Below are 20,343 nucleotides of genomic sequence, written 5' to 3' on the forward strand. Positions count from 1 at the left end.
TTAAGCATTTCTTATAAGCAAGGTCTGGTGGCAATGTACTCCCTCAGCTTTTGTTTGTTCAAGAAAGTCTTTATCCCTTATTCATTTCTGAAGGACACCTTTGCTGGGTATAGAATTCCTGGTTGAGAGTTATTTTCTTTCAGTATTTTTAATATGTCATTCCATTCCCTCCTGGCATGAAAAGACTGTTGAGAAATCTTATGATAGTCTTACAGGGGTTTTCTTGTATGTAACTTCTCTCTTTTCTCTGCTGCTTTTAAAATTCTTTGTCCTAGACTTTCAAAAATTTAGTTATAATGTGTCTTGGTATAGCCCTATTCAGGTTCAATCTATTTGGGATCCTTTGGAATTCATGGGTCTGGATGTCCATTTCTCTCCCCAGGTTCAGGAATTTTCAGCCATTATTGCTTTAAATATATTTTCTGTCACTTCCTCTTTCTCTTCTTCTGGAATTCCCATAATGTGAATATTGTTTCTTTTCATTGTGTCCCATAATTCCTGTAGGCTTTCTTCATTCTTTTTCATTTTTTTTCATTTTGTTTTTCTGACGGGGTAATTTCCAGTCCTATTTTTCAGGACACTGATTCTTCTGAATGGTCAAGTCTACTTTTGAAATGATTGAATTCTTCAGTGATTGTATTTTTCAACTCTAGGATTTCTGGGGGTTTTGTTGTTTTAATCAAACTGCTCATTTTGTTCATGCATTATTTTCATAATTTCATTTAGTTGTCTATCTGTGCTTTCTTACAGGTCATGAAACTTCCTTAAGAGAATTATTTTGATTTCATTGTCTGACAGTTCATAGATCTCCATTTCTTTAGATTCAGTTATTGGAGCTGTCTTAGTTTCCTTTGGTGGTATCATATTTACCTGAGTTTTTATAATCCTTGATTCCTTGTGTTGGGATTTGCACATTTGAGTAATAGGGCTCATCCCCCAGACTTTACAAGTTTGCTTTGGCAGTCAGTTTTTCACCAGTCAGCTCAGTTTGGATTCTGGGTATGTCTGCTGGTAGTGTCTTTAGGCAGGTGGGTCCTGCTATTATGATCTGTTTTGGGGCAAGGCAACTGTTTCAGCTCTGAGGTTGGGGATGGGGGCTAAGAACAGTTGGATAGGACTGCTGGGTTGGTTTCCTACCCAAGTGAGTCTGTAGGATGGGCTCCAAGGTGGCATGGGTTCTCATCAGGCTTGCTAAATGTTTGAGGTTGGGTTCTATATTCAGTAGCAGATGGGACTATGAATGAGCTTTCCTGCCCTGGCAGGGCAGCAGGCCAGGGTCCAGGGGCTGTACAGCTTTGGGGCCTGTATCATGCCTGAGTATATACTGAATTCCCTGTTCAGGTGAGGCCACTAGCTTTGCTCTGCCACAGATCATGCTCTCTGCTCAAGTGCTACTGTATGTAAGGCTATTGAATGGGCTACACCATATGTAAGGCTATTGAATGCGCTAGGAGGAGCTATTAGGTTTCCTGCCTGGGTGCAGTGGAAGAAGCAGCTCTAAAACCTGTAAAGCAGTTTGTTGTCTTAACTCAAGCTGACCTTCACCCCAAGTTCCCTAGTGGAACAGGTCCACTGGCTTTGCTATGCAAACTATCACTTCTGTCCACCTTCCTCTTGGTTTGAGTGCCAGTGAACTGCACAGCTTTCAAGTGTTTTCGCCAGCTCTTCTGGTCAGATGGAGCCAGAATACTGACTCCACAGCAGGGGGGCGGGTATGTCTCAGCCCCCTTGCCTATGTGTGGGTGGGAGGGGACACTCCAGGCTACTTTCAGTTTCCCAAATGGTTTCTCCAGTTGGGATGGGCTAGGAGCTACCCTCAGCCTTGGTATGAATTAATCCCCCTGCCTGTGCTTAGCACACAGGAACCCTTCATGCCTAGTACTACCTTTGCCGTAGGGGAGATCAGCTCTGCTTGCCTGCCTCTCAGCTGGAGTGCCACTGGAGCTTCCAGAAGTTGTTACCAGCCCTTATGGTCAGATGGAGCTGGAAGGCACTCCTCACAGTTGATGGAGCTGTGACTCAGAACCTTGCCTGTAAGTTGGCAAACCAAGCTCTAGGGCCTGTACATCTCTTTGTTTAAGGGCCTGAATGAGGCAGATCTGTACCCCACCAAATACCTGGTCAGATGGCACCACTGACTTGGTTCTGCAGATGAGCAGAGCTGCTGGTTGAGATTAACACTTTGGCACTGCAGAAACGAACGCAGTCTTTCAAGACTCCTGTGCTGGTTGGTGCAAGCCCCTCCCCCATTCTCCATCACATTGAGATTCCCGGTGATTGAGCCCCATAGATTTCCCTGCAGTTGACATGGTGTGAGATCAGAGTAGGGGCTCCCACAAAGTGACTCACAATGTTAAGGGAGGCTCTTTGTCCTCCCTGCATTCTCTTTTCCCACTGGAGGCTCAGGAGGCTCAGGGGAGACTTCTCTGTGTGTTGCTGTGCTAGCCTGTGGGAAGGGCAATGCGGTCAACATGTAGCTGCTTCTCTTACCTTCTCATGCAGTCTCTCTTGGTCTCTGAGGTGCAGAGGGTGTTTCGGCCTCACTCCTGTGCTCTAGAATTCTCTCGGTGCTGTCTTCTTGAATATATGTTAAGTTTTTTTCTTCTGACTGGGAGAGGAGTCAGGAATGACTTATGACACCGTCTTGGTAACCATAACTCTCCCCAGGAAGTGACTTTTAAGCTGAGGCATGAATAACTAGAAGAGCCCAACCATACAAAGATCTAAGAAAAGGCATTCCAGACAGAAGGAAACCAGTGCAAAGGGCCCAAATTTAAAATATATATTTGGCTTTTTTCAGAATGAAGGCTAGCATAGCCACTGCATTTTCAACAATATGGAGAGGAAGGATGAATGGTTAGGCAGGGGCTACTTGAATAGTGCATCCAAACTGTCTTTTGCAATAGCCATAAAATGACCTATTTTTCATATTCTTAATTCAGAAATTCATAAGCGCTTCAGGGTCCTACACCAATATCTGATAGTTTGTCTTCAGAAAGCACCATTTGCATGCTGAAGGAACAGAAGGTTCTTTATCTTTTTATTTTTCCATGCATACTAGAAACATACTGAATCTAATTCTAGTGCCAGTGCATGCAGGAACAATTTAAGTATTGCATGACATAGTAGATATGAAATCGGGAAGACTGGTCTAGCTGTTCATTCATATATTTTTTTTTTTTTTGGCGGTACGCGGGCCTCTCAGTGTTGTGGCCTCTCCCGTTGCGGAGCACACGCTCTGGACGCGCAGGCTTAGCGGCCATGGCTCACAGGCCTAGCCACTCCGTGGCATGTGGGATCTTCCCAGACCGGGCCATGAACCCGTGTCCCCTGCATAGGCAGGCGGACTCTCAACCACTGCGCCACCAGGGAAGGCCTGTTCATTCATATTTTTATGAACCTAGTAAAGGTACTAAAAGATTTCAGGAATAGTATAACTGATGAAGAAATACCAGTGTCTGGTCTCAGGAGCATATACTTTCTGGGTGTTTTAGCTCAGGGTCTGCCATTCTTTGTGTGAAGGTAAGTTATTTAGTTGACTGCTCTTGGCATATATAAACCATGAGGGGGTTGCCTAGATTACTTTTAGGGTCTCCACTAGTTCTAAAAATGTCAGAGATTTTGCCTTTTTAATTCCGTGAAATAGATCAGACCACAGACTTTCTTGTATACCAAAAGTAATTTTGATTCAGCAGGCAAATTGCCACAGTAATGTGTTGGTCTGATATTGTCAGTTTATAATACTTTATATTTTAGGCTTAGAAACTCATTCTGTTCTACCTTATTTTAACTTTTATTCTGAATCTTGTGCTGCGTCTGACAAGTTTTGAATGTCTTACCTTTTCACAAAAGTGTTGTGGTCCTGTTTACAAAGACCTGTTTACAAAGAATTATTCATTAATTGTTATGATTTATCTCGCTTAATTTGATAGTTTAAAGCATTTAAATTATTTTTTATTTTCCGGTAGCGAGAGTCATGGCATTCTTCTAATAGAAATAGAAGAGAAGGAAAAATATGACTGTACTAAACTCTTTGTAGCTTAGAACCAGTTATTATTTCTCTTTTAGTAATGAAGGTTATCATTTTACTGTTAGAAATGTAAGGTTTTATCATCAGTCTTCATTTTTTTCTTTTTATATCCACCCAGTGACTACATTTGAATTTTCTAGATCTCACTTATAATTGCATTTCACTTTTTAAAATTAGATCTTATTTTGGATTAATAAATAGAGCAGAAACTTCAGTTTAAATAACACCATAACAAAAATTATTATAAATAAGCAGAAAGTTTGTTAAATACCTCAATAAATATTACCTATTATTGCTGCACATCAGCTGCTAAAAAGATCAGGAATCATTTCCAGCTGTCTTTTTTGCACATTCATTTAAATCAAAATAATTTTCTTAGTAAAAAACAATGTTTTGGACTAAGTGCTACAGAGTCCTTAGGAATTGTTTTACTCATAATTTTTTCTAACCCCAGTTTATAGTTCATAGTAGGTAGACTTTAAAAAGAGAGAGAGATTACATTGCTTACTGGTTCTAAAGTCATATTTTATTGAGTTTTACACCTACTCTGGGTGATATTTAAATGATGCCAAAGCTACATGTTGCATTCAAGATAACAACAGTATTTTTTCTTTCTTTCTCATTCCAATCTTTTGAAATGTAATGCATGGAATTTTTTTTTCATATGTTAAGTGTATCTCATTGCTGAATATAGTGTTCCTCACTGAAGTATTCACTTCTTTGCCAAAAACACATCAGTCATTCACAAATATTCAGTACTCTGAGAATGAAAATTTATTTAGCTACTTGTGTAGTTGGTGAAAGCCAGTTTGCAAAGATTTCTAAAGCCACAGTGTTAGATGTATTATTTGGAATCTAGGACTAAGTATTAGCACCCGGTGTGTGAGGTAGCATTCTAGATATGTTGGACCCTGCAGGCTATGATATTCTAGACCAAAATTTGTAGCCGGTTAATAGAATGATGTTAATCAGTCTTCTATTTTGTGGATGAGATAAAAATTCATTATAATTTTGGAGAACAAAATCGGTTCCATCTCTGAACACATTCATTGACATTTGAAGAAAATATCTATAAGATAAAAATAGAATCCCTGAATTAATTGACATGGAAATTCAAGTAAGAAAACATAAGACTTAGAAGAATACCTCACAAATAAAAATTACTCAGTGAATGTTTGTGGAATGAGTAAATGAATGAATGAATTGAAAATTATCCATTTACAGCAGCTGATATTTAAACTGCACACGCACCTTTGAATTTTGTATTGAATGTTTCTCAGCGCATTATACTGCGTTATCTAAGCATAAAGATATATACAAAGAATATATTTTAAGAATCAATCTTTAATTTAAGTGAAATAAGGAAGAGCTTCTCTTCCTTTTCCATGATCTTTTTATTAAGGATACATTATTATTTTTATGAATATTAAGTATGTTATACTTCAAATGTGGAGATCCTTCAATAACACATAAGGTTTTGGGGGGCTGTTTCTTTCAGAGAAAAGTGGCATTTGCAGCTGTGATTTAAAATCTTTGTCCTGCAGGTCTCCTTCTAGTGGGCCACATTATGGTATCCAAATTTATTATTTATAATATAGTTAGTGAATAAAAAATCAGATGATCATGCTTTTTACGTTAGCTTCTAAAGCAAGTGTTAAAAGATCCTTTGGAAGAATTTCTTTTGTGTGAAATATATTCAGTTAAGTTCATATCCATAGAAAATGTAATTTGGCCCATAAGAGGCCAAATGCTTGAGTCTCTAGTATGTTCTGGGTAGCTGAAGTTATTAGAGTAGTATCTTTCCAGAAAAGAGAATATTACCTCACAGTCCTACTCAGTAACCTACTTACCTGAAAACACTAACAGGAGAAGCCCAACTCAACCTTCCTCTACCCCTTCAAAAAAGAGCCCTAGAGAGTGCTTTGTGTGTCAAGTTGAAATTCTAGAATAGTAAATTGAGCATCTGATCTGGCATAGCTGAAAAATGAAACATCTTCTGGCATAATAGTAAAAAATTACATAGAAAGATAATTTTAAAAGACCAACATCAGATTTCAGGCTTCTTTCTCTGAAAAAATATCAGCCAGCATTCTCTATAATTTTGATTTCTCTTTAAATAAACATGAATATATAGTCTGATTCCTAATTTCTTGGCTCAAAATTGACTTCACACATGCAAAAATTCACTTTCTAATGTTTAAAGACAAACATATTTGGAAAGGTTATGATGTGAAGAGCACCAAGTGCTTATGAGCATTGGTAGGCTTTGCCTTCATGACTGCTTCATTTCACTGCTTTCTGACTGACTGACTTTCTTCCTTCTGCTCGCCCTTCCTCCCTCCCTCTGTCTTCCTTCCTTCCTTCCTTCCTTCTTTCCTTCCTTCCTTCTGCTCACCCTTCCTCCCTCCGTCTTCCTTCCTTCCTTCCTTTCCTTCGTCCCTCCCTTCCTTCCTTCCTTCCTCCCTCCCTTCCTTCTCTCTCTCTCTCTCTCTTTCTTTCTCTCTCTCTCTTTCTCCTTTCCCTTTCCTTCCTCCTTCCTTCCTTCCTTCCACAGCATCAATTTACTACCTCTCAGTTTCTATAGGTCAGGAATCTAAGCACAGGTTAGCTGCATCCTCAGAGCTCCCAAGGCTGAAATCTGCATGTTGCCTGGGGCTGCATTATCATCTGGAGTTCAAGACCCTCTTCTTGCTAGTTCAGGTTGTTGGCAGGATTGAGTTCCTTGTGGTTGTAGGACTGAGACCCCTGGCTTTTTCTTGGCTGTCAGCTGGGTTCATTCTCACCTACTAGAGGCTACTCTCAGGTGCTTCCATGTGACCCCCTCTACCTTAGCAATGAAGAAATTCTCTCTTGTTGAATCCCTCTTAAGCATCAGATCTCTCTGATTTATTCTTCTACCAGCAGGAGAAAACTCCCTTCTTTTAAAAAGTCCAATATGGGGGCTTCCCTGGTGGCACAGTGGTTGAGAGTCCGCCTGCCGATGCAGGGGACACGGGTTCGTGCCCTGGTCCGGGAAGATCCCACATGCCGCGGAGCGGCTGGGCCCATGAGCCATGACTGCTGAGCCTGCGCCTCTGGAGCCTGTGCTCCACAATGGGAGAGACCACAACAGTGAGAGGCCTGCGTACTGCAAAAAAAAAAAAGTTCAATATGATTAGTTTAGGCCCACTTGGGTAGTCCATCTTAAAGTCAACTGATTACTAACCTTAATTACATCTGCTGGTAACCTAACATAATCATGGGAATAACACCAGGTAGGGAATGTCATGTGAACCATCTTACAATTATGCCTTCCACAGTAAGTTTTTAAAAAATTATTATCGTCTTATACATTCTTCTGAAGTGATCTCTTCCTTCTACTCAGTTTCAGCTACCAGCTCTATGCTGATAACTCACAAATCTCTAGCTCAATCCCCAGCCTCACCCCTTAGCCTTTAGATCTAAAGGCTAACAACAACTCCCACTGTCCATTTGGAGGCCCCAATAGAGTATTTTAGAGATTGGAAAATGAGCTACTTGCCTTTGGTTCTGTGAATGATAAAAACTCAAAGAACGCATTATGAAAATGAGTTCTGAGGATGTTTTATTTCCTTGCTACTCTCTACTTAGAGGTTCATGTAAAAGCACAATCACTTGCACTTGGTAAGAAGCCAGAACTTTGGAAGTGAATGAAAGGGCCAGCTCTCTAGATTCAGTGACTGCTTTGAGTGATTTCCTACCATCAATGCCTCCTCTCTGCCACTCGCAGAGTCTAGCACAACTGCTCTTATTGTTCTTCTATACATTTGTTCTAAAGAATTAGCTATTATCCATTAGATATTGTGTTCTGCCTTTGGTGTTCTCTTGTTGTCAACCAGGCTTATCTTACTGCTAATTAGATCATTTGTCAACCTCTAGGGACAAGACCTTGCAGGTTGAGGAGTACAAGTGAAACCAGGGTTAATTAAAGAAAAGGCCTTTATTCCTCTTTTCCATTCTTACCCATCTGTTTCCTGCAAGGATTATGACAGCAGGGTGGAAAGTGGGTTTTTTAAGCCGATTTGACAAGAAGCAGGGCAGTGAGGACAAGAATCTTCTTTCACATGCTAAGGAACTCCTGACTATACTTCTGAAGTAGACATTGGAATGACAGCTCTTCTGGCTGAAATGCAATTTTTTTGTTTTAAAAATACAAATGATTCTCTTCATTTTCTTTTCTCAGTTCTTATACTCACATGCTCACATTTACAGTGTTATACAGTATATTTTCCATTATGGTATACATATATTTTCCATCGTTTTCCCTTTTGAAATAACATGAGAAAATTTCACCATAGACACATATTCACACAGTCACATATTTTGTATGTCTTAATTGAGCATTTAAAAGGGCATTATTCCTTATGATTTCACATAATCTCTCATTTTATTGGGATCTATCATCTCTAACCACACCGACTTCTATAAATGACTCACTTGTTTGGGAACTTTTCTATCTGAACCAAAATCAGGGATTTGAGGTGAATCAAAAAAGGACCTGGAGAGCCCAAGTTTCCATAAATGGGCTTTAGGCAGTCCCTGAATCCTGTGAAATTGTACACACACTAATACATTTGTGTAAATGTGCATTTTTCTTGGGAGACTGTCCATTCTTGTGTGATTCTCAAAGAAATTTGTTACCCCAGTAAATGTAAGTAATCATTTTTAGAAGGGGTGATAACAGATTTGGCTGTTTGGATTCTCAAACCCGAGATCAGAAGACACAGATTAAAAGGCAGGGTAGGGTCCTAGAGCTAGGGGGCTTACCCACAGCCACAAGGCACAATAGCAAGCAAGAAGAACCCACCCTCAACCCAAATATTGAGAAAGAAGAGGTGGAACTAAGCCTCATTCCATGAAGGCCAACCATTGTGCCTAATAAGTCCTAATGGAACCACTGTGTCACAGTGCTGTAACCGATGGGCTCAAAGATGTGTCTTCCAAACTGTGGGCATTTTATAAAGCAGGAATATATCTGATCTATTTTGAAGAGAGTAAAACTGTAAAATGGAATTTTAAAAACCATTGGGTTGGCCAAAAAGTGTCTTCAGGTTTTAAGTAAAAATAAAAGACACATTTTTCATTTTCACCAAGAACTTTATTGAACAACGTATTCACACCCTTTTGTTCCACTACCTTCTGCCATTTTTCAGGCAACTTCATAATTCCGTCTTTCCCAAACTTTTTATCTTTTTGAGCAAAGAACTGTTCCAGGTGTCTTTTACAGTCTTCCAAGGAATTGCTATTTTTTCCATTAAGAGAATTTTGTAAAGACCTAAATAAATGGAAATCCGAAGGTGCAATGTCTGGTGAATACGGCAGATGAATCAGAACTTCCCAGCTAAGCTGTAACAGTTTTTGCCTTGTCATCAAAGAAACATGTGGTCTTGCGTTATCCTGATGGAAGATGATACGTTTTCTGTTGACTAATTCTGGATGCTTTTCGTCGAGTGCTGCTTTCAGTTGGTCTAATTGGGAGCAGTACTTGTGGAAATTAATCGTTTGGTTTTCTGGAAGGAGCTCATAATAGAGGAATCCCTTCCAATCCCACCATATACACAACATCACCCTCTTTGGATGAAGACCAGCCTTTGGTGTGGTTGGTGGTAGTTCATTTCGCTTGCCCCACGATCTCTTCCATTCCACATTATTGTACAGTATTTGTCATCACCTGTCACAATTTGTTTTAAAAATGGAACGTTTTTGTTACGTTTAAGTAGGATTCGCATGTGGAAATACGATCAAGAAAGTTTATTTCGCTTAACTTATGTGGAACCCAAACATCAAAGTGATGAACATAACCAAGCTGGTGCAAATGATTTTCAGTGCTTGATTTGGATATCTTGAGTATGTCAGCTATCTTCTGAGTGGTATAACATTGATTTTTCTCAATTAATGTCTTGATCGCTATCGACTTCAACTGGTCTGCCTGACCTGGAGCATCATCCAGCAAGAAATCTCCAGAACAAAACTTTGCAAACCAACTTTTGACATGTTTGATCAGTCACAGCACCTTCTCCATACACTGCACAAATCTTTTTTTGCATTTCAGTTGCATTTTTACCTTTCTTGAAATAATAAAGCATAACATGCTGAAAATGTTGCTTTTTTTCTTCCATCTTCAATATTAAGGTGGCTAAAAAAAATCACCAATTTTGATGTCTCTTTTTAAAATGCACACTGATACGACAGCTGTCACATACAATCTAACAAAATTGTTTAGAATGAAGTTAAAGACAACTAAGTGCTACTAGAGTCATCTTATGGGAAAAAAATGAATGCACCTTTTGGCCAACCCAATACTTGAGAGAAACCTTTCAGCCATCTGGAATGCTATTCCCATATGAATTGAGATGGGTATATGAGGTTGAGGAATGTGTCACTTGCCACCTGATGGAAGATGAACCTTTACGGCCAGAAGCCCAGTGCCTGGTTTGTTAGTTTTATACACATTTGTGGGCTCTGTTAAGTGACTGAGAAATACTTTGTGTAGGATGAATCTCAAGCTTAGCTTTGAGGCCCTACTTCATAGACCAAAATGAAAAAGGTGCTAGCAGAAACTATAGTTTAGATATTATGTGTTGGGGAAAATATTTCTATCTATATTAATGAGCTTATGAGTGAGGTTATCACAACTCATTCTAGGAAATATCTCTGCCAGTGTAATCCTATCTATAGAGAGTTTAAAAAAAAGAGTGATGTTTGACTTGGCATTAAGTCAGAAACAACTTATATGACGAATGATGCCACTATGTTTCACTAAATGACAGACAGATGGAAGAGAGTTACCATGTATCTAAAACTCAAGAGGTTAAACTGTAAGGTACAAATACAAACTATAAATAAACTTAAAAATATTAGTAACTCAGCAGAAAGATGGTCAAATGTGTGAAGAACACAATCACAGAAAAAGAATAAAAAATGGCCAATAAATAAATGAGTAGATGATCAGTCTAAGTCTTGATTAATACATCAATGAGGTGCCACTTTTGTTTTCATTATACTAGTAAAAATAAAAAGACTCATAATATCCATTAATTAGGGTTTAGAGGAAAAGGGCACCCTCATATTATTGGAAGAGCATACTGGTGAAATTTTGGAGGTACATAAATTGCAGTACTGTCAACATAAACAATGTACATACTCTGCAATCCAATAATTCCACTTTAAATGCTGTACTGAAATACTTGTCCAAATGCACAAGAATATGTGTACTAGGGTATTTATGTGCAGTGTTATTTAAAGTAATGAAATATTGAAAGTGGGTTAAGTATTGCATAATACAAAAATCAATTGCCTTAACCCATACTCTGAAATGTTAGATGTCATTAAAATTAATAAGTAATGTCTGAATATATTAAGAATGGAAAAATTGGAAAAAAGGAGTATTGTTGAGTGGGAAAAACTTCAAAATGTATAACCATATACATATAGGATTGTAAGCTCAACTAATCTTTGTTGTTGTAGGAGCATAGAAAAGTTGTAAGAGTATTTTAATCTGAATAAAAATTACCAGTTAGGGATTCCCTGGTGGCGCAGTGGTTGGGGGTCCGCCTGCCGATTCAGGGGATGCAGGTTCGTGCCCCGGGATGGGAAGATGCCACGTGCCGCGGAGCGGCTGGGCCCGTGAGCCATGGCGGCTGAGCCTTCGCTTCCGAAGCCTGTACTCCGCAGCGGGAGAGGCCACAACAGTGAGAGGCCCACATACTGCAAAAAAAAAGAATTACCAGTTAAAGAGAAATTTTAAAAATCCATGATATATAAATTTAAAGTAAGAAATTATTTTTATGTCAGTATGTTAACTTAAAATTGAAAGTATTAATAAATTTACCTCAGTAATAAGATTTATACATACCTATGAGAGCCTTTTTGATATACATCAAAATACTAAAGTAATGATGCTATGTTTTAATTTTCATTCTGAAGACCACCTCTCACAGATCTTTACTTACAGTTTATTATACTATCTTATTCTCCCTTCCTTACTTTAGATGGAGCTCACAATTATAGAAGTGGGTTACCTGTTACTTGCAGAAATGTCACTCATTATTAATATCACTTTCCAGCACAGAAAAAATTTTAGCATAATTAGAGGCAACCAGCCTGCTTAAGTAGAATTGGTTAAGTTATAAAATTCTAAGGGAGTATGATGAACTAAGTAGACATATGTAGTTAGAGCTTTCTGTTCTACTTTTTTTCTCAACTGCCCTTCTGTTGAATATGGTTTTCAAATTGATGCTAGGAAGCATAAGTAGTACTCTTTGGACAAATAGATCTTCATTTGTATAGTGATAATATGTCAACACACATTTTCCAAAATAACGGTCCAACTACCCTCAATGTCTTGGAAAGAGTTACTTGATACCCAGAAAGTGGAGTACAAGTTGGTTGGACATGAAGCACTAGGGGGTTTATTAAAGAAGATAGCCCGGATAGCTGGAGCCCTGCTCTGCTGTGTTGACATGTCTAGAGCTCAGAATAAAACTGAGTTTCCTGCTTTAGCCATAGCTGGGTCTTAAAATAACCTGAAGAAATTATAGTTCTGATTACATAGAAAGTGAAGGACTTAGAACATTCTCCTAATAAAGCCATGAGAATGACACAAAGCTTAGTCATCAGCAGTCCTTCTCTAACAGGCATTTTAGAGAGAAAAATAGAGCTTTGAAATTGGATAATTTGATTTGAAATCTTGCCTAATTATTTTAGGAATGCAGAAAACCTTTCTTTTTGGCCAAAAAAATAATGATCTGGAATCCAAGTATGAAAGAACAGGCTTTTAAAATGTTTGATATCTCCAGTAATGGAAAAAAAAAACCCATGTATTTAAAGTTACATTCTGCTAGAAATCTCATTCTTGGATGTCTTGCTGGTTGCATTTTGAATGGAGGAATTTAATGTAATTTCCTTTTGGAAACATGGCATTGGAAAAGTTAGATGGGATGTTTGATTCTGTGTTGGAGCCTATCTACTAGGGCACAGATTTTAGGAGCAAAACACGTCTTGTTTCATTTTAATTCACAAAGGGAGATATCTGACTTAACCAGATGCCTTGAGATTTGTCACAACATGAGATTTTTTATATGGATTCAGTGACCAGTCCTCCATCTATTTGATTAGCACACCGTGAATAAAATAAGCAAAGTGGATAAAGCCTTTAACAATTGCAGTTTTTCAAAAAATTATTACTTTCCACTCTTAATATGCTGTCCCCAATGGCATTTATCGCCACACTGCCTCACCATGTATATTTGTATGCCATTGCTTTCGATTCACATAGTGTTTGAGTTGTAGCCATATCAATAATATGAATGACCATAAACAGTATTCTAGGATTTCCAATTTTAAGGAAAAGCACAATAAAACAAGTTAAAGAAAGCTATATTAAGATATTTTCTTTTTACTTATAAATTAAAAGAAAACATAAGATTAATAAAATTTTTTGATTAATATTTTGAAATGGTTCCTGTTATTTTTACTAGAAAGTTAGTTGGACTGTCACAGAATTTTTCCATTTTACATGAGATTCAGATTCAGCTAAGCCTTAGCAAAGTGCCTTGAAACAGGAGGTTGAATAAACATTTGTTGAAAGGAAAAATCAGTTATTGAAATATTGTGTCTTCTGTTATCATTCTTGAGAAATGGTGGTGCGACAACTTAGTAGAAGTGACTAACAACTACATACATACAGAAGACAGGATGTAAGTCTCCAAGGTAATCAAGACCATCAGGAGGATGTTAGACCAAAATTAACACCAAGAGAAATGTGTTATGCATATATTACAGCCCACGTGTGGAAATCTGTTCGTTTATAGAGAGACTGCCTCTCTGTGAATGGCTAAGTTGGCTCCTCCAAGCACAAAGAAACACTTAGGGCCATTCAGAAGTAACAGCCACACACTTAAAGATTTTAAATCATAAAAAGTCTGATAAGTAAGTCCATCTTTAAATACAAAGATGGAAATTTTAACAAAGAAATGGTAGGAAGGTGAAAAACTTCAGGGGTAAAGCTCCAGGCTGAGAAACTCTGAGGATCCAGAACCTTCTAACAATGCACTCAGAGCTCATTCCCAGCCGTCTGGCCACATTTTCATTTCTTCTCTTGATCCTGAGGATTGATCACCCACGCCTAGTCAGATTCTTCCCAGGCTTACAACAGGACAGGCCATAGTACCTTAGCTTTCACTCAGATGAATCGTAAACTTCATTTGCTAATACTGAAAGGAGAAATAGGTTATATACAAACAAACAACATATGTCTGTCATTTCTTGCCCCACCTAATTTTTATTTAGACCTTCTGGTGAAGCAGTTGGAATGAGGACAAGGATGTATCTTAAAAAGTAATAATAACATTCCATGAATATCAGTTAAGCGCTTTGAACTTTAAATGTATGGTATTTCTTTTGTTTCTCTCTAGGATCCTTTTTGTTGGTGGTAAAAAAAAAAAAGTGAGGAAACTAAGCTCATAGAGGCTGAGCAACTTAAATTAAGAAGTATTTACGGGGTTGCAGAAGGCAGGGAATTGGAGGAAGGTGGTTAAAAGATACAAACTTCCAGTTATAAGATAAATACTAGGTACGTAATGTGCAACGTGATGACTGTAGTTAACACTGATGTATGGTATATAGGAAGGTTGCTAAGAGAGTAGATCCTAAGAGTTCTCATTACAAGGAGAATTTTTTTCTTCTTCTTTCTTTTAATGTATCTCTATGAGATGATGGATGTTAACTAAACCTATTGTGGTAATCATTTCACAATATGTATAGATCAAACCATCATGCTGTACACCTTAAACTTATACAGTGATGTATGTCAATTATTTCTTAACAAAACCATAAGAAAAAAAGAAGCACTTATGGATGCCCACTGAATTTTTTAAGTGCATGATGCAATGTCTTGCTTCTGGAGCACACTGTGTAGAATGGAGAAAACAGGCAAAGTAAACAGAATGCAGTAGGTGCCCAAACTAGAATATGCAAGATTGAGAACTGGAAAACCTTACAAAGAAGATCACTGAAGGGAAGTTCTGTGTGTTTGAGGATGGCTGGAGGGCTTGATCTATACTGTTGCTGTGGTAGGAGATGAAGCTGTAAAACAGGCAGGAAAAAGATGATTAAGGACCTTTAATTCCATGCAAAGATGGTGACTGTGAACCTCTAAAGCATTTTAAGCAGTAGAGCTGCACAATAAGAAATTCTTCCTGGAAGTGTAACTTTGGCTGCAGTGTAAAGTATAGGACACCCCTTAAAATGGGTTGTGTAACTTTCATTCAGCCTGTTAACTATTAACTATAAGTGTCTGGGCAGAAATAGTGAATGAATAACGAAAGGGAACTGGAAGGAACAGAAATCGAGAAATTGGGAATTGATGCAAAAGGTAGAAGAACAAATCTAGAATGACTCTTAGATTTCTAACATTCGTGACTGGGTAGATGCGGAGCCATTATTCATTTATTTGACAAGCATTTTTTGAGTGCTTTGTATGTGCCCGACATTGTCTTGGTGCCTAAGGTAGACAAGGGAGCAAAACAGACTTGTATGTACGCTTGCCCCCATGGAACTTGAAATCTACGTGTGTGTGTGTGTGTGTGTGTGTGTGTGTGTTTCTTCCCATTGCTTGTCTTGCAACCCATCTAGACTGACAGATGTACAGTGGAGGCTGGTGGGAAAAATTGACCGATTTTCACTGAATGAGGGTTGGGGAAGAATGAAAGCAGAAAAACCTTAAGCAGTGAAATCATAGAGGGGAAAGAAGCCCTGTGGAAACTGCAGCATCTGGCTGGGTTCAGCATATCAGAGTAGTCAGATATGAAAGCTGTGTGGAAATCGGGTTTTGGCATGCACACATATATCTACATGTATACATATATTTACATGTATAGTGAATATGAGAAAGCTAATACATATATAATTAACTGCTGTATTTCTTTGAGGACTGAAAGTTAACAGTTTTTTTATACTTGAAGAAAACTAACTGTAGTCTTTAAGAATTGCAGGGATTTTTAACTCAGAATTACTAGTCAGTTGTAAATTTCAGATGCAGACTATTGCTTTTCTCATTGAAGGGAAGTGAAATTGCTTCAGCCATCCATCTACTTTGTGATGAGGCCTGCTATCAGAGCTGTAGTTGAGTGGGGCTCACTCTCTATTATTAGTAGTTTGTCCAACTTAAGGCAAGTACACAACTTGTACACAGGTTGGATTCAGGATAACAGGTTATTATGTTTTGTGGTTTCAAGATATTTCAGCCTCAAGCTAATAGGATAAAATATACTTTTTAAAGTATTAATGCAATTTAAGATAAAATTCAAGCTTGGGGGAGGAGGAAGAGAGTAGGCATGTATATTCTCTCTGTGTGTCTCTTGTGATTGAGATTTAGAGAGTGAATTGGAGTGAACAGACATGAATTATAGCACTGCTTAATAGAATATTACCACCTCAACACCTGGCTTATAGTATGCATGAAGAGTTCTAGTAAAAGATTTTGAGTAAAAGGAGATTGTGATAAAATAGAGGTTTAAACGTATATGAAATAAAGATAGAAAAGTATGTATACAGACAGAAGGTTGCTTTTCTAAATATTATGTAATACACTACCCAAGAAATTTTAATACACTACCCAAGAAGTCTTAGGAGACTCCAAAATCATTTTGAGATTTAATGATAGTGACACATGTACGTTTTTAATGTGTCATTCATTACAAACTAGAAAAGCTTAATAAATCAGCCTGAATCAGTAAAGCGTCATAGGTTTGCATGCCATAGTATGCTTCCTCATTGTTCTTATAGGACAAAAATTACTAATTATTTGATAAATTTAAGCTCATAAAAAAGGTGTTGACAGCTTGAAAGGACATGTAATGACTTGGACGGAGACCAGATGTAACACTATAGCAAATAATATTGGGGACTTAAAAACCACTGATTAAAAAATGTCATTGGGGCAGATTTTTTTTTTTTTTTTTTTTTTTTTCTCAGTACGCGGACCTCTCACTGCTGTGGCCTGTCCCGTTGTGGAGCACAGGCTCCGGACGCGCAGGCTCAGCGGCCATGGCTCACGGGCCCAGCAGCTCCGCGGCATGTGGGATCTTCCCGGACCGGGGCACGAACCTCCGTCCCCTGCATCGGCAAGCGGACTCTCAACCACTGTGCCACCAGGGAAACCCTGGGGCAGATATTTTAAAGTGACAGAAATACCAAAGCCTTTGTTTCTTTGGTCCTTTCCCTACTTGAAATTTTGTAATCAATTTGGTGATCACAGAAGATATATCTTTTAAATTACTGAGGTTGAGTATTGAGAAAATAAATCTAATTCTGCCCAAAAAACTGTAATCCTTTAATTCATTTGCAGTCTTTGGTAAAATAATTCCTATGGATAGTAAATAATGTTCCTTCTTAGCTATTTTGCACAGTTCATGTTTTTGTGAACACTGAATTGTTTTGCAGAATATATTAATGGTGTGGTGAAAATAGGATCGCTCTTTGAATATAGGACTATTTGTTTCCTGTAAACTGAGTCTGGCCTTGGAGAGCAGAGTTGGATGCTTACTGCCTATTCTCTAAAGTTTGGATTCTTTGGTTTTGGTTCCATGTCACTTTGAGAACGTATAGCTCCTGGACTGTTTCTCTGCAGGTGTCTTTGACTTTCTGTGAATGATTTCTGTTCACCTCAGTCCTAACTGCCAGTCCTGCCTCGCCTGCAATCCATTCTCCCTTGCTACCTAAGACATAATGTTCTGTGGTTGCTCCATTTTGTCTCTTTGCATATCACTCAAAATTGTTCTGTACCAGGGCTTCCCTGGTGGCGCAGTGGTTGAGAGTCCGCCTGCCGATGCAGGGGACACGGGTTCGTGCCCCGGTCCGGGAAGATCTCACATGCCGCGGAGCGGCTGGGCCCGTGAGCCATGGCCGCTGAGCCTGCGCGTCCAAAAAAAATTGAATTGTTCTGTACCAGATGAAACTCACTGTTTTAGGCACTATTTAAGGGACACATGAACAATCACTTCCCTCGGGATGCTGCAATCTTCACGGGAAAGGTTCACAAAGTATATAATGGATAATTATTATATGAACTTCGTTTTACATAACATTTCGTTGGAATTATATAACAATATTTTTTTATTATTTTTTTGCGGTACGCGGGCCTCTCGCTGTTGTGGCCTCTCCCGTAGCGGAGCACAGGCTCCGGACGCGCAGGCCCAGCGGCCAGGGCTCACGGGCCCAGCCGCTCCGTGGCATGTGGGATCTTCCCGGACCGGGGCACGAACTCGTGTCCCCTGCATCGGCAGGTGGACTCTCAACCACTGTGCCACCAGGGAAGCCCTATATAGCAATATTTTAAAGTTACTATTTGAGAATTATTGTGTCCTGAATCATCTTTCTCCTAAACTGATGCATAATTCCTTCCACTGACCACTCCTAACACTGAAAAGAAGCATGTTGTGAAGACTGCAAAGTAAACTATTAGAGTTCAATGGCCATTATGTAAAGGTACTGAAATATTAAAAAGATGGTATTTTATGAGCAGTGGAAAATATTGTCATAGAAATTTCAACTGACACTGTCTTTATTACTATTCTGTATCTACATCTGAAGACCTAGACTAAAGTAGTTGTAATACAATAGGTGTAAAAGGTGGGGAAAAGCCAATTCTTGTCAATGTGGCACCAAACATTATCAAAGCTAATCTCTTAAGGGTGTCAGAGAAATTAAAGTTGCCTTTGGCTCCATGTTATAAGAACTGACTGAAATATCAAACTACCCTCAGTAGCTGACTACATACAGCAGCAGGAAGCCTTCAATTAACTGCATCAGTTCTATTTGTAGTACAAAGGATCTGTGGCTTAGGATAGCCTACATAACTTAAACAGAAAAAACTCAACTAGATCTTAACAGTATCCTGAAGTACAGCCTGAGAGAAAAAGATACAGGGGGTCAGTCAGGAGCATGGGGGATAGTAACTAACTCAAAGGCAAAGAGCTCTTAGGTGGAGCTTTAAAAAATGTTCTATCCAGTCAATAAGATATTCAGTGAAATTTTGTTTGAAAAAAGGTAAGCCAGAATGTAGAACAACATTCTACATTTTAGAGATTATAACAGTAAAAGTCAGCAATAGTAATATACAATAATTTAGTAGAGAAAAAGGTGAACTTTTAGAAGAATGGGGGTAGAAGAATTCTTGAGGTTATACATAGAAAATCACATGGATTTGATAGTGAGCGATCATTTGTTTTTGATTCTGAGTCTAATTCTGTTTCTAGGACTACAATTAAAATAATGGAGGAACATTAAGAGAAAGAATTAGAGCGTGGTAGTGGTTCTAATCTTTTACTCTTTGAAGCTATAGCTTACACTAATTTTTCAGAAAAATTTGTTGGAGACTTGCATGTCTTTTGCATAATTTTAGTTAAAGCTGAATTATCTAAATTTTGTCATTTTTGTTCTTCCCGTTTTTCTTCCCTCTCCTCCTGCTTTATAGACTATGTCTAATTAAGTAAATTAACATTTTTGAAAAAACTTTAAGCATTGAGAAAATTTGGGGGAATCTCTGGGTAATGTCACAAAATTAGATTTGAAAGTCACTGAAAGAAATATTGTGGCTCAATAAGGAAGTTAGGTTTGTGATACTACTGAAAAAAATCTGTAGTTTGGTTTTCTCTAAATTAAGGTTCACAATACAAAAGTCATTCTGAGAATTGTAATTAGCATTTAAAAAGTCTGATATTTTGCCTAGAATTTGGTAATTATTTTTGGTAAATGATTTTTACAGAAAATGTTCCACCAAATTAAAATAAAAATCTTTAGGGAGCCAATGTATGATTTTCTGTATTGATATATTTATGTAAAATTTAAATGGTAAGAAATGTAATATATTATTTTTTGAGTTCTGAACTTACTGGGAGATTTATCTTATATATGTCTCTATATAGATGATAATAAAAATAATTTTGACTAAAAATGGCATTCCAATAATAGTTCATGGAAACTGTCTTCTATACAGATTATAGTTTTCATGACTTATTCTCTAAAATAATTTTAAGTCAAAATTTTTTTTCAGAAAGTAGATTTTTGGAGCTGATAAGTAAAAATGATAAATACAAGTGTAGCATATTAGAAGTGTTGTGTAGCACATTAGTGAAGCATCTTATATATAAGTAGAAACAAAAATAATTAAGGTAAGCCAATATATTCATAACCCTAATGGAGGAAATGGAATAAATTCTCTTCTGGTTCTTCAGACCATATGAACATTCTGTTTTTGTTTCTGTTTTTGTTTTTGCGGTACGCGGCCCTCTCAC

At 38.0% G+C, this 20,343-nt stretch overlaps 1 protein-coding gene and 1 long non-coding RNA gene across 32 annotated transcripts in view; one reads left to right on the top strand and one right to left on the bottom strand.

The window, feature by feature from the left end:
• LOC116759054 overlaps nucleotides 1-2,614 on the bottom strand; it is a 28,681-nt gene extending 26,067 nt beyond the window's left edge. Inside the window, exon 1 of the long non-coding RNA XR_004351343.1 lies at nucleotides 2,491-2,614. This is a non-coding gene — a long non-coding RNA (uncharacterized LOC116759054). The remainder of the gene's footprint in view (nucleotides 1-2,490) is intronic.
• HDAC9 (histone deacetylase 9) overlaps nucleotides 1-20,343 on the top strand; it is an 825,073-nt gene that overhangs the window by 257,525 nt on the left and 547,205 nt on the right. The gene's annotated exons all lie outside the window — the stretch shown is intronic.

Source organism: Phocoena sinus, chromosome 9, assembly GCF_008692025.1.
Source record: "Phocoena sinus isolate mPhoSin1 chromosome 9, mPhoSin1.pri, whole genome shotgun sequence".
NCBI classification, from domain to species: Eukaryota; Metazoa; Chordata; class Mammalia; order Artiodactyla; family Phocoenidae; genus Phocoena; species Phocoena sinus.